This window comes from Lissotriton helveticus, chromosome 4_1 (assembly GCF_964261635.1).
Source record: "Lissotriton helveticus chromosome 4_1, aLisHel1.1, whole genome shotgun sequence".
Lineage (NCBI taxonomy): Eukaryota > Metazoa > Chordata > Amphibia > Caudata > Salamandridae > Lissotriton > Lissotriton helveticus.
In genome coordinates, this window is record NC_136063.1 from 2,100,135,709 (window position 1) to 2,100,149,653 (window position 13,945).

General features: G+C 41.5%; 1 protein-coding gene and 1 long non-coding RNA gene across 4 annotated transcripts in view; one reads left to right on the forward strand and one right to left on the reverse strand.

Moving 5' to 3' along the window:
• Positions 1 to 13,945, reverse strand: part of SMARCA1 (SNF2 related chromatin remodeling ATPase 1) — a 2,556,005-nt gene that overhangs the window by 2,416,699 nt on the left and 125,361 nt on the right. The gene's annotated exons all lie outside the window — the stretch shown is intronic.
• Positions 1 to 13,945, forward strand: part of LOC144829532 (uncharacterized) — a 184,603-nt gene that overhangs the window by 155,154 nt on the left and 15,504 nt on the right. For 2 of the 3 annotated variants that reach the window (XR_013610695.1, XR_013610696.1), the window contains exon 4: positions 9,709 to 12,520. The exons of the other annotated variant lie outside the window; for it this stretch is intronic. This is a non-coding gene — a long non-coding RNA (uncharacterized LOC144829532). Of the gene's footprint in view, positions 1 to 9,708; positions 12,521 to 13,945 lie in introns of those variants that run through there. 3 annotated transcript variants of the gene reach the window in all.

Here is a 13,945-nt window from a genome sequence, read left to right on the forward strand (position 1 = left end):
TGCCCTTCTTAATAAAGCCAGACCAGTCTGGTTTTATTAGACATCTCCAGACCTTTGATATTATATGATGTGCCCTATATATGAAATAAAAGGTTAAAAGACAATCCATCCCCATGGAGATCCTTTCTCTTGACACCAAAAAGGCATTTAATCATGTGGAGTGGTCCAATGTAAGGCAGATAATTTCAGAAGTAGGCATTGGCCCAAGAATACAAACATACATTTGTGAGCCTGATGAGAATCCCACAGCACAAATGATGGTTAATAGTATTAAATATATTATGTTTCAGTTGACCAGTGGCACGAGATGGGCATGTCCCCTATCCTTGCTCCTGTTTACTCTGTTTGTTGAGCCATTCGCTCATCTTTCTAGACGAACACCAGGAGTGAGGGGTTTGCCATTTGGGAGTGGCACACATAAGAGCCACCTTCGCAGATGATATTTTGTTATCTTTGTTTGATCTGGTGAATTCCATTAGAGTGGCAACGTCTCTCATACAGCGATATGGGGGAATTTTGTGTTTTAACATTAATATCACAAAGACCGAAATAAGGAGATTAAGACACAGTCCTATGTTTATCTCGTGGATAGTCTGTATTAATGCTCTCAAGAGGATCATTCTCCCTAGAACGTTATATTTTTTTCAGGCACTCCTAGTCTTGATCCCCGAGCAGGGTATATCTCAGCTTCAACAAGCATGTGACAGATTCATTTGGTAAAAGACTAAATCTAGGATTGTCAGGAGAGTTCTACAGGGGGCTTTGGAGAGCCTCCCATATATACGGAAATATTGTGCTGCGGCACAACTCCACAAAGCTTTTTAATGGTCACTTAGGGAGACGGAAAAACTAGGCCTGTAATGTAAATGCACCAAATGGGGAGAATATTGAGGGATGTACTCTGGCACTCTAAATACAATAGATTGCAGATAGCCTATGTATATGAGGTAAAGAAACCCCTTATGCAGACATGAGACGTCTGAGGAAATCCCCATTGAGCACACAATTTACCTCACCTTTCAGTCAGTGACACACAACCCAGACCTTACACCAGGAATGGACAGTAAGCAGTATAAAGCATGGAAACGGTGTGACTCTATTATGCTGTGAGATCTGTTGAGTTAAATCGTTCAACCAGGGCAAGTTGGAGCTCAAAGTATTGGAGGTGGAAATTCTACACCACTGCCGACTATAACACTATTTTTTCACCCAGAAAATAGGCAGGTAGATACTAGAGAATTGACTCCCTTTCAGGAGTTACTTCCTAGCTATGAGTCCACTAAATGTTTGATTTCCAACATGTACCGGACACTGAAAACTCTCCCAGACAATCATAGATGGCCTTACATGAATAAATTGGGTACGGTGTTGGGTACTGAGATATGGCAGAAACAGTGGAGTAATCTGTGGAATTACATTCCCAAATTACTCCAGAGCACACAGAGTAGAGAAACATGGTACAAAATTATGTTTGACTGGAACCATACCCTCATAAATTGAAACAAATCTTTTCCAATATGTAGGAAAGTAGGATCCTCTTTCATGCTTACCCCCAATGTTTGCTGGTGTTATTCTGTTTTCAGGCTAGTCTGACTGAGATCCTCATAATCAGGACCCTAGTCACTGTGCTCTCTCCCTAAATGTGACTATGGTGAGTACTGTGGTACCTTCCCAATTGGCTACTGGTGTACCTTCTAAGTCTCTAATTTATGGTATTAAGGTATCCAGGGCATAGGTTCACCAGGGGTCTCCCATGGGCTGCAGCATGTATTATGCAACACATGAGAGACCACTCAAACTGCGACTACAGGCCTGCCATTGCAGCCTGTGTGAGCTAGTGCTAGCACCCCTCACAACAGATATAAGTTTCCTTATATCTGAGGTCATCGCATATAAAAAACCAATGAGTCACCCCGAAGGTAGGCCTTTCAATCCTGTGTGAGGGTGCACTGCATGAGCAGGACACCCCCTACAAACCGAGGAGTTGATTCTCCAGGCTTTGTAAGTACAGTCAGCCGTTTTATAAATATAGTGGACACTTACGAGATGCCTAACTATATATACGCTACACCGAAACCGATCATGTTTGGTATCAAGTAAATGTTGGAATCCTACCACTACACCAATTCCAGTGTTGGATGTAGGATCCCATGTTGTGCCCTCCTTTATTCCCTTTACCAACCTTTTAGGGTCTAACAGCAAGCTAGTTCTGATGCTGACCACAGACACAATTCTGCCCTCCTGCTGCTGTGCTCAGCTCAAGCCAGGGAAGGTAGAACAATAGGTTTCCTGTCGCAGAGAGGTGTAACCACCTTCCAGACAAGACTTAGTTTATTGGCCTAGGGTGAGAACGCTTGCCAGTGCCACCAGACGGCTTAGAAGGGCACATTTGGTGCTTGTATACTCCAGTTGAAACCAGTTCAGAGAACCGTTGGCTCCCACTCTGGCGCGAAACTGGACAAAGGACATGGGAGTATCCTCTCCTCTGTCCAGCCCCTCCTCTGAGAGGGACCCTGAATCGTCTTAACCCTTTCCTTTGGGTACTTCAGGGCTTACCTGTGGGTGGCTCTTCAGATTCGTTGTGGGACAAGATTCAGATCCAAAACCACTTCCACTTTAACCATCTGGGCACCTTGGCGTTCGTTGGACTTCATCTGCTACCTAGACTGCAACAAGGAAGACTCCTGCTGCTCCTGGTCTTGTTGTCCTGCCAACCTTCTGCATCGTCTGAGCCAGTATCTTCTCCAGGCCTGTGGGCATCAAAGATACCCAAAGTAATCTCGTTTGAAGTGAAGGAGTCACTCCCCTGCATCTGCAGGCACCACAACAAAGCTGACTGGTCTGCTTTTCCTGAGGTCCGGCGGACCCCAAAAGGCTTAGCAAAAATAAATAAATGTCGGAATTTGTAAAGCGCACAGCTACCTCCACCGGAGGTGTCCCGGCGCTGTCTGTATACCGCTTAGGAACCCTTCCTGGCTTTCTTGGGAAATGTCCACTCCTGGGCACCCCCCAGGTGCAGCCAGGCATCCCAGCGCTTTTGGGGCCGTTGTGGAGACTAAGCAAGCTATTGCCCAGAGTTGCAGCGTGGGACCCATGTTCAGAACAGGAACTGAGGCGAGAATATCCAGTCAGGGGAATTAATGAGCCGGAGACCCGCCGAGGCGGGAATCGAACCCTGGTCCCTGGCCAGAGCTCTGCATCAAGGTCTGCCTGCTCTAACCATTGAGCCACACTTCTCCACAACTCAGCAACTCAGGAGGTGGTTCTGCAACTCAAGGCCTGCACTGTCTTTTCATCAAGTTTAAAGCCAGTATCCCTTGTCAGAACTGCTGGAACAGAATCTCTGTGCACCGCGTCGACTTGCCATTGCCAAGGCTTGTTGACTCTGTCCTCCAGAGATCTTCAGGCTACAAGAAGCTCCAGCTTCCAGCATCTCTTCCTGCCAAAATCTTGGTCCTCGCCACATCCTCTGCACCGTGGGCCTGCATCCTTGGTGAGCTGCTCGAGGTCCTCTTGTGACTCCGATGCTTTTGGCCTGTGGGTCCTCTTGAGGGTCTGTTTTGGCTACCTCACATGCTCGGGGACTGCTGTGGCTCTCCTGCATTTGGTGAGTCCCCTGGACCTTACTGGTCCCGGCACTGCACTTTCTTTGTATACCACGTCTGTTGCTCCTGCCAAGGCTTGTTGGTGCTCCCGCAGGACACCGACCACCTGGTTCTTCAATTCAGATGTGGGACAACTCGTGAACATTCCTGGTCTTCCACAGCATCAGCTGGTCCTCACAGCTGCAGCGACAAGGTCACCGTCAATTCTCCTGCATCTTCCGTCATCGGTGGTCATTGGTCTTCCGCGCCTCTGTCCCCTCTGCTTGCAAGTACTTCTCTTCAAGAATCCATCCTTGGATTCCAACGGACTCTTTCACTTTCTTCGCCAGTGGTATCTTTACTCAAGTCCTCCATTGTAGTCTACAGCGGTTTCCGGCGTCACTTTGCACCTATGCACCCGGCTTCCCTGGTGTAGGTATCCTGGTTCCTGGGGTATCCACGGGTGGGGTTACTCTCCAACCTTCTATCTTACTCTGGGCTTCTTTAGGGTCCACTGGGAAGGGTCCTTCTTTAAAACTGCAACCGCGACTTTCCCATTGACTTACATTGAGTAGGCGGCAGTGTTTCTGCTCTGCACACAGCCTCTGTGTGGTTCCTGGGTACATACCTTGGGTGGTCCTTGGGTACCCAGCTATTCTGAGTCTTCTGGGTCAAGTCTCGACTTTGGTTGCAGTTTGCATTCCACTTCTTCAGTATATCGTTTGGTTTCGCCCTGAGACCTCTGTGTATTTGTGCTTACCTACCTGTTTCCTTTTGAAATGTATGTGTGTATTGTGTTGATATCTCTGCTTAGGAGAAATATCAATGTGTTAGTAAGTGTGTATAAAAAATATAACTATTTTTATAACTATACTGTGTGGTTCTTTTTCGTTTAACCTACACTACATGATTAGTTCTGGTAAAACAAGCTGCTTAATACTCCTTCCAGACTAAACCTGAAGGCTCTCCATAGCTTCCACTTAGAGAGCTTTCTATGGTTGGACCACTAAAATCACCATAAGTGCTGCCTGGATTAGTACAGGGTGCTTCACTTAAATAAGTGTGGACCATATACTAATCCAGGCTCCTACAAAATATGAACGGCCTGTGCTGCAGAGGTTGTGTTGAGGAAATCACGGAGTTACATGTATGAAGGGCCTCTTGAAGCATTAATGTTTTTCAGGAATGAAATCTTGTGTCATATTAAAAAAAAAAAAAAAAGGTACAGGAAAACTGATTCCATTGGAACCCGTAGCAGTGATTTTGGGAATGTGGCCTCATGGTAGGGCACATATAGGTAAGGGGAATTGTACAGTGACTACTCATATGCTTTTGGCAGCTAAACAGGAATGAGCAGCTCATTGAAAAAATACTAAGATTCCTGATAGTGTTCATTGGTCACGTAGATTGTGGATAACGCTGGACATGGGAATGTTAATATATAATTTGAAAGTGAAAGGAAAATATTTTAAGCTATTTGAAAGCAGGTGATGGACTTTTTCCAGAAGGGCCCCCCTGAACCTTCGATGTCCTCGTACGTTTAGGGCTTTTTGATTTAAGTGGTTGTTTGAGGATTTGAGATTACAGGAACTGGCGCCACAGTTGTTTTCTTTATAACTTTTAACACTTGGGCGGCAAGATTAGCCTTTTAAGCAAACGGGGAGTAATGGAGGCCCTTTATTGGGGGGAGAATGGTTGGAGTACAACTGATGACAATGTTCGTTCATGTAGTCTTGATTTTGTTTAAAATCAATGAAATGTTTCTAGAAATCAAAATCCACATGTATAGGCATTACTACCTCACCACCTTATATGACAAATATATACCTTGAAACATGCACTCGGTTGCTCACACAAAGCCAAAATGTTTCTTCTGAATCAAAAATACTTCCCTCTCCTAGGATGATTCTTAGAGGATCACTTTTCTGTTAAGGACACCTGTGCTTTTCATTAACTTAGCTTGCCACAGATGGATCCTTGGGCTGAATGGTCTTTCCACCTTCTGTTTCTAAATTTCAGAGCTTGCTGCTTGACATGGATTTCTAAGGCGTGTTGTCTTCCACGTTTGGTGACTTAACATGTTCCATGCTGATTTGGCCATGGTTATATAACAATCAATGAACTCAAGCATCCTTACTCCTACCAGCGTGACACTTGTGTGAAGCGCCTTTCTTAGAAAGGTAAGGGCGAAGCTGAACACCCTTCTGCTAACTCTTTGGCAAGACCCGATCTGTGTGTCATCTCTAATGGTACAGGCAGTTATACATTGTGAGATTGTGTATTGACCATTGACTCTATTTTGCTTTAACTACATTTTGTGAGCACAGTTTAATCTTGTGTCTGTCTGATCATGCCTTTCAGCTGCAAACGCAGGCAGGCCCAGGTTACTTGTGTGCACAGATTGTTTACGTTTCTCACTTCACCAAGTGAGTGAGATAAGCTGCTACAACATACGATGTGGGATGCGTACAGTGTCCAAGGATGAGAATGTGAAGAATTCTACCTGAAAACTCTCTTCGGAGCCTGGCCAGCTTAGTTGATACCTTCGACGCAGAGAGTGTAGCCAGCACCTACAATGCAGATGAAGGGAGGGGGAGCTTCTAGACGTCTCTCTCTTTGTAAGTAAAAAGTATAAAGACAGAGACCTCTTGGCGCCTTGACAGGAACTCTCCATCAGAGTGGATGTTCTGCCAAGAACCTTCTTTGTGTGCCCAGTTGAAATCTCCTGTCTGAGCATGTCAACGTGTTCCCCAGTCGTGATGGCGAGAATGATGCCAAACAGACAGCCAGTGAAGTATTTCTAGTTCTACTTACTTATTCTTGTGTGTATACATTTCCTACAGGCATTTATTTTACATGTATATTATTGCTATTTGATATATGGGAACTTGCCGCAATAAATTTTCCCCTTTTCAAATGGGTGTTGAGCTTTGTTCACATTGTATTTTGATATTCTAAAGTGTGTAGAGTCCTATTTTGAAGAGTGTTCATGTTGTGCTCTAGTATTTTGAAGTCTTGCCCAGGTGCTCTGAAGAAATAGCAAGACAGTCATCTCAGTACTGTTTCCTGTGCTCTTGGCATGCACGTAACTCTAGCGTCCATTGAGTTTAGCCTCCCCTATACAATTCATGTAGATTAAATTATTTCAAAACAGGGAGATTATTATTTGTGTTGACCGCCTTCTACTACTCTGTCCACATGGACAAAGAGATGGAGGTCTTGCTTGAAAAAATTGTGTTCAAGAAGTAATCTTTTCCTACTGTATTACACATATGCAGCTCACACACATGAGTCCTTACAGAAGCTGTGTTTGCACTTTTGGGAGGGTTGCAGAATGCACTTATCCTCTCGGGGAACTGGAACTTGAAGGGAAAAAAATTGTATTACTGTGTGGCCTATGGGCCTATGTTAGGTATTTTCCCAGATCTGCAATGTTGTAGGAAGTACATCTCAATTTCAAATTAGATAATGCATATGTTTTCTACCGACAAGCTTAGGGGGTACTTGATCTCGGATGTAAAGGTGGCCTCCAAGTCCTTCTTGACTCTTGAGGGTAGCACAAAAAGTGATACAAACATACATGGAGTACCAACAATGAATAGAAAGTAGCAAAACTGAGGTACCCAAATTGCAATAAAAATATACTGTTTGCCATCACTAAATTTATGCTGCTCATAATCAAGTATTCATTGTTATAAGACTTTAGTCCTCTGTTATAGTAAATGAAGATTAATAATGTCCTATGGGAGGTCATCAGACTAGTAACATTCTTGCCATAACATGATGACTCCCACTATACTCGTCATATTCACTGCCTGTTCATTATCACTGATATTAGAATCCCAATATGATGAATGTGGAAGTTACTGGTTCCATTGAGATTGTGAGATCCACTGGTGGCCTGATTGAATTCGGACCTACACCCAGCATCCAGAACTTCGGAATCATCATCAACAGCAAACTGGACATGACTGTACAAGTCAACGCTGTCATTGCATCCTCCTTCCACACCCTGAACATGCTGAAGAAAGATCTTTAAGTGGGTTGCATGCAACACCAGAAAAACCGTCACTCGCGCCCTCTTTATCATCAAGTTGGACTAAGAGAACACCCTCTATGTCAGGATCATCAAGCAACTCATCAGAAGACCGCAAACCATCAAGATATCAACAGCCAGTCTCCTCCTTAACTTCCACACCATCACACATTCCTTTCCACCAACCACTCAGACTCCTCCACTCCAAATGCTTCCTACTTGCACACATCCTGCGCAAACACAGAACCAGTTAAGGAGTCTGGGCATTCTCTTACATTCCTCCTATACCATGGAATGACCCAAAGCATAAACACCTCCCTTCACATTGGCAAAATCCTCAATTTTTGGAAACTGGATGAAGCTGTTGATTTGTCTCATCACTGAATAAAGAACTTCTTATAACAGATAACTGAAAGATGGTTATGACATTCCAAAAATACTGCAAAAGTGTATTGGAATGATGCTGTGGCCACAAAACGGAATACTGCCATTATTTTCACTATCAGTGTTATTGATGTGGAATTCCTATTCTGAGGCAGAAGATCTGGCTCCAGCGATGACATAAATCATTCTTCCATGGTGGCTAGGCCTAGAAATGGTCTCTGGTCAATAACTTGACCTGGTCATCTTCTCACTCTGCCTGGGTTTATAGGTTTGCGTTTAAAATGTATTTTTTATTTTATTTAGCAAAACATATTTTGGAAATGAAACTCTAATTTCATTTTTTTTAAATATGTTTTTGCATAATTCACCATAACATTTATTTGTTATTTTTTATTACATTTTTGACATGTCTATTTTGTCAATAATAAAAAAAAGATTTAATTTATGTTAAAAAGGACAGTTGATGTCTTACTCATTCACAAATGTTCATGTTTATTGAAAAATTATTTCTATAGGCATACATTTAAAAAAAAGCTGACAGGAATATGAACACATTAGTGACAGGGTAACACATAAAAAATATATAATTTTATATCTTTTGTTATGTCCAGATGAAATATGAATTATGGAAAAAAACAGAATACTTAAAGGGACTTTTGCAGATGGAATGTTCCATCACATACAAAATAGATCGTTTGCCCAACCTATTCCAAGTGCAATATTTTATAATGCAGTTGGAATTTGAAGGATGGAAATTCCGTTACATATATGTTGCAAATATTCCATCTGCAAAACTCAAAATCAGGCACAAAAAATAACTAATTTAGAAATATTTCAAGTGCATTAAAGTGTAAATTCCATTTTGATTTTTTATTAAAAATAATATATAGGAATCGATGTGTTTAAACATTTACTGTAATGGTGTACCAATTTTTGACTAAATTGAAAGCCCGAATCCTTTTTTTTATTTTCACAAATCGAAAAATAAATTGCAATATTTTAGAGAATTAAAAAAAAAGCTTCTATGTATACAAAAATAGATTAAAAATGTATCAAGCCCTATGTATTTACTTATGCTATAGAAGTAATTGAAAACTAAACAAAAAATAATTTTTTGATTTCTTCAACAGTATAAGTAAATACATAGGACACGATATATTGATAAGCAACTTAAGTATTGAATAAAAAAAAATATTTTAACATTTAAAAATACTTAAGTTAATTTAAGTAAGTTTTACCATTGTGAAATGCCTCTCCAAAAACTGGCTTTCAGTTTAAACAAATATAGGTACAACGTTATAGTAAACTTAAAAAACATAGATTGATATTTTTTATTCGCTTTTTTGCCTTAAATACACAATGTACAAAGGGATTTTTGTTTTAAATAAAAAAAAACTTGTAACATAAGTTCTCTATTCAAAACAGCAAATCGGAACCATTGAGAAGTGTAAAACAGTTTCTGGAGAGAATTGAAAATAGTTAAGAAAAAGTATCAAAAATAAAGTAGGAGCAAAAATAGAAAATTACAAAACTGTGACCAAATGGTTTCTGAAGATGTTCCCTACACACAGGATAAACATAAACGAAAGTTTAAAAGCCTTGAAGGAGGTGAAATATAACATTTTAGCAAACGTTTTGAGAAAAAACTTCATGATCGATTTTATTTACACAGGCACAACATAACTATTGTATATGTTTTTACAGCATCTTCAAAAGCAGGGAAAGGAGATATTGGCCAAGAAGGCGAAGAAGCAGCTGGCGACATTGTTTCAGGTGGTGAAACAACAGATACGGATGGACACAGTGGCATGGAGGTCGAGGGGACTGGCACGAAGGCCACCACATCATCATCTAACCCTCCAAATGCAACAAATGGTTGCATTTCTAGATGCCATCCACAGTTCAGTGTTTGGCATGCAGAGATAGCAGCCTCCTCTCTCACCTTAGTCTTCCAACCAGCCCAACTTTCTTCCCCAACTCAGGTCACTTCCTTAACACAAATCTAAACTCCCACTCCAATAACAAGTACACTCCCAAGCCGGCAGACAAAGGCGGAAATATTGTGGTATTAAATAAATTGGATTACAGCAAGGAAGCAGAGAGGTAATTATTAGATCGTAAACGCTACTGAAAGCTACAGCTTAATCTAACCAATCAAATACATTAAAGTCTAATCCAGAAACTAGACAGTTGGGTAGATCAAGGGCTATTGGACGAAGAGGAAAGAAAATATAACAACGCACCATGTAATGGCAACTACATTTTTTCTCCCTAAGATCCACAAAAATAAGACTAATCAGCTAGGTAGATCAATAGTTTTGGCGAAAGGATCTTTCTTTGAACCTGTGTCAAATTATATAGACTATTTTCTTGCACCTATTGTAAAGGACCTCAATTCATACTTAAAAGGCACAACAGATCTATTGAAAAGATTAGATGGCATACCATGGCTGGAAACATATAAGCTGGTTACAATGGACGTACTTTCCCTTTATACGAGTATCAAGCATGAAACTGGAATGAAAGCTTGATAGTACTTTCTGGGAAAAGGGAATATTCAGTTCTAGGAACACAATGAAATGCTATTAGAAACTATTTCAATGTGTCTAAACATCAACCTTTTTCTGTTTAACAGAGGAACTTGCCAGCACTTTTGTGGGACCGTCATGGGTTTTTCCTTTTTGCCAAATTAGTCTAATTTGGTAATGGGGTGGTCGGAGAAGAAATATGCTTGGTCTGTGGAACATGATACTTTTATGGTCAAAGCTGTAATGGGGTTGCCCTTCATTGATTATTTGTTTTTAATTTGGGATGGCACCACAAAAGAATTTGAGGATTACTTCAAAGTGTTGAATAGTAACTTGGATAAGCTGAGATTAACATATGAAACCAGTTCAGAAACAATCAGTTTTTTAGACATTGAAATCTTCATCCATCAGAACACGTTGCAAACAAGGTTACATAGAAAATAAACGGCATCAAATGCAATATTGCATGCAGAAAGCTTCCACCAACAGAACTTAAAAAAGAGTATACCATATGGCGAATTCCTCTGAATTAGGAGAAATTGTACTCTGGATGAGGAATTTGAGAGATACAGTGGGGAGGCAACAAATCAATTTTTGAAAAGAAAATATCCAAAGAAATAATGGGGAGCCTGAAAAAAGTGAAGGAAAATAGATAGAGTACAAACATGGGTCGCTGGAGGAATAACTGAAAAAGATGGAGAAACAGAAGAGTGGGATCAGATTAATAGCAATGTACTCTGAAGAAAGTGGGAAGTTATCTTGGATTCTGGAGAAACATTGGGGGATGTTAAGATCAGACCGAACAGTTGCCGAAATAATGGAGAATCACCCAAACATCACCTTCAGAAGGGCACCAAACTTAAAAGATAAGCTTACTCATAGTCATTTCATTATGAGTCCCACAAAAGCATGGTTGAGATCAGGATGGTTTTGGCCGTGGAAAAAATGCAAAGCATGTAAGATCGGAGTACATAAAAAGAAAACATCTCTAGCCAATGGTATAGAATAGAAGATCAAACAGCACATTATTTGGAAAAGTACCTTTGTAGTGTATGCCCCTGCGCATTGAAATATGTGGGAAGGACAACATGTGAACTAAAAAAAAAAGAATACTTGAGCACATCAGAGCAACCAGCAACAGGGATCGCAGCAATGCAGTTTCCAAGCATATGGAGGAGATGAATAATAGCAACTTGGAAGAATTACAATATTATGCAATAGAGCAGGTGACAGTTTCTGAAAGAGGTGGCGATCGTGTGAAAAAATGGAGACAAAGGTAATCCAAATACATTTTATTGTTAATAATACTAAGTCCGAAAGGTTTAAATCAGGACGAGGAACTTTATGTGCACTTGTAAAACCCCAGTGGCTAATAAAGGACAAAAGATTGTGGAATTCAGGAATACCACTGTAGGCTGAAGATAGGAAAAAAATGATTTAAAAGAAAAAATATAGTAATATAAAAATAAAGTACAAATAAACAAAGGTGAAGGGTTGCCAATAAATAAGACAAAAAATTGGATTAAATAATGCCATGAAAAACCGCAAACATTGCAGTACTAAAAGAAATGTGAAGAAACAATGATAACTATGAGGACTTCGGGGATGCATTAACCCCCTAGAGAGTATAACTTTTCTGAAACTAAAGAATGGAAGTATAAAAGAAATAAGATAATAAGCTGACCTGGTTGGAAAATTCTGAACTGACACTGAGTAACCACTAATGGAATTTTCAGAAAACCGAGGAAAGGGAGTTACCCACTTGAGTGTGTGACTGTGACAAAATGGACAATAAACTTTAAAAGCATAAGAAAATCGCATATACTTTGTCTACATGTTTTAATTATATGTTTTTTATCACAAATGTCTAACCTTGAACAATGCACTTTAAACTAACACTATTGCACTATTGACCTACAGGTACCAGCAGCCAGTGGGGTAGAAATTAATGATGGCATTGTGGATGGAAATAAATGAAGGACAGTTGTTTTTTTAAACCAACCCGTGATCAAGGTCTGAGGAGAGACCGTAACCCGTATGGTGTTTGTTTGTGCTGCAATAAATCTTGTAAAGCCAACTTCCTGGGAGTGCGCTCGTTCTTAGTGCTGTCACACAAATTGGCAATATATGTATTTCGGTCGCCAGTAGGTAGTTATAGTTAGGACCTTGTTTCTATTCAAAAAGTGTTTTTTTCTTTTACCAATACCTTTGGCGCCGTTTGAGGAATTTTTGTGAAATTCTCAAAACTAATGGCCCACTTACTTCAGCTGCTGTGTTGAAAGTTTCGGGGTAATTCATCAAGCGGGGGCTGAGAAAAACAGGGGGTCCCAAAATGTGTTTTCTCCATGTTCATTTCCATAGGAAACTTTAGACACAGCTACAGCCCGAACTGCTGAACGGAATTACACCAAATTTCGCAAAAAGGTAGCTCTTGGTTCAGAAAGCACTCTTTTTGTTAAATTGTGTAAATCTGTTCATTAGTTCTTGAGAAATGTAAACATTTCTGCGATCTTATTGGCTGCCAACACTTCAAACCAGGAAGGGTTGGTAGCTATCTTGTGATTCGGTTGAACTGAGTCACAAGAAAAAAGTTAAAAATCAATAGGCGGGATTCGCGTAGGGTCCGCAAATCCTGCTGAAACAAAAAAAAACTCAAAAATGGAGCACGGTCTCCCGCGCTTTGTTTTCTATAAGCCCCAGGGTGGGCCAGGTCCCGGGGCCAAATTACAAATAATGATGCTGGGGCCCGCGCAGGCCCCCGCAGTCCCGGTGAGAGCCAACTCCCTGGAGTTATGTTCATTAAATGTGCGAGGTGCCACGCAGGCCCCCCGCAGTCCCGGGGACCGCCACCTCCCGGGGCTATCTTAAAAAATGAAGTGTACAGGGACTCGAGCCCCCCACAAAGCCACCACCTACCTGGGGTTCACTCCAGCAATGTCCCAGGGAGCCCACCCCCAGGACATTGCAGTTTGCTATGCCATCGCAAACACTGCTTTGCTTCATGGAAACGAGAATATTGAAAATGCAAAGCAGAATTGCTTTTGGGCAGAGGAGCTGCACGTTAGCAGCTCTCTCTGTCCAAAAGCAATACTGGCTCCCGCAAGATGCGGGGAGCCTTCAAGGACTGCTGGGGCCTTGGGGATTCCCCGCATTCGCCAACAAGAGGCCAAGCCTCAGAGGATGGAATCCCCCGGGCTGAAATCAGCCTGGGGTGTGAGGGGGCTGCATGGCCCCCCTCCTTTAAAATAAATAAAATGTAAAAGATAAAGAATTGGCCAAGCCCTGGGGGACGGAGTCCCTGGGGCTGAAAATGGTCTGGGGGATGGGGGCCGCTCAGCTCCTCTCCCTAAATCTATTATAGGCCTAGCCCTGGGGGATAGGGACCCCAGGGCCCAAAAGCACCACGGATAGGG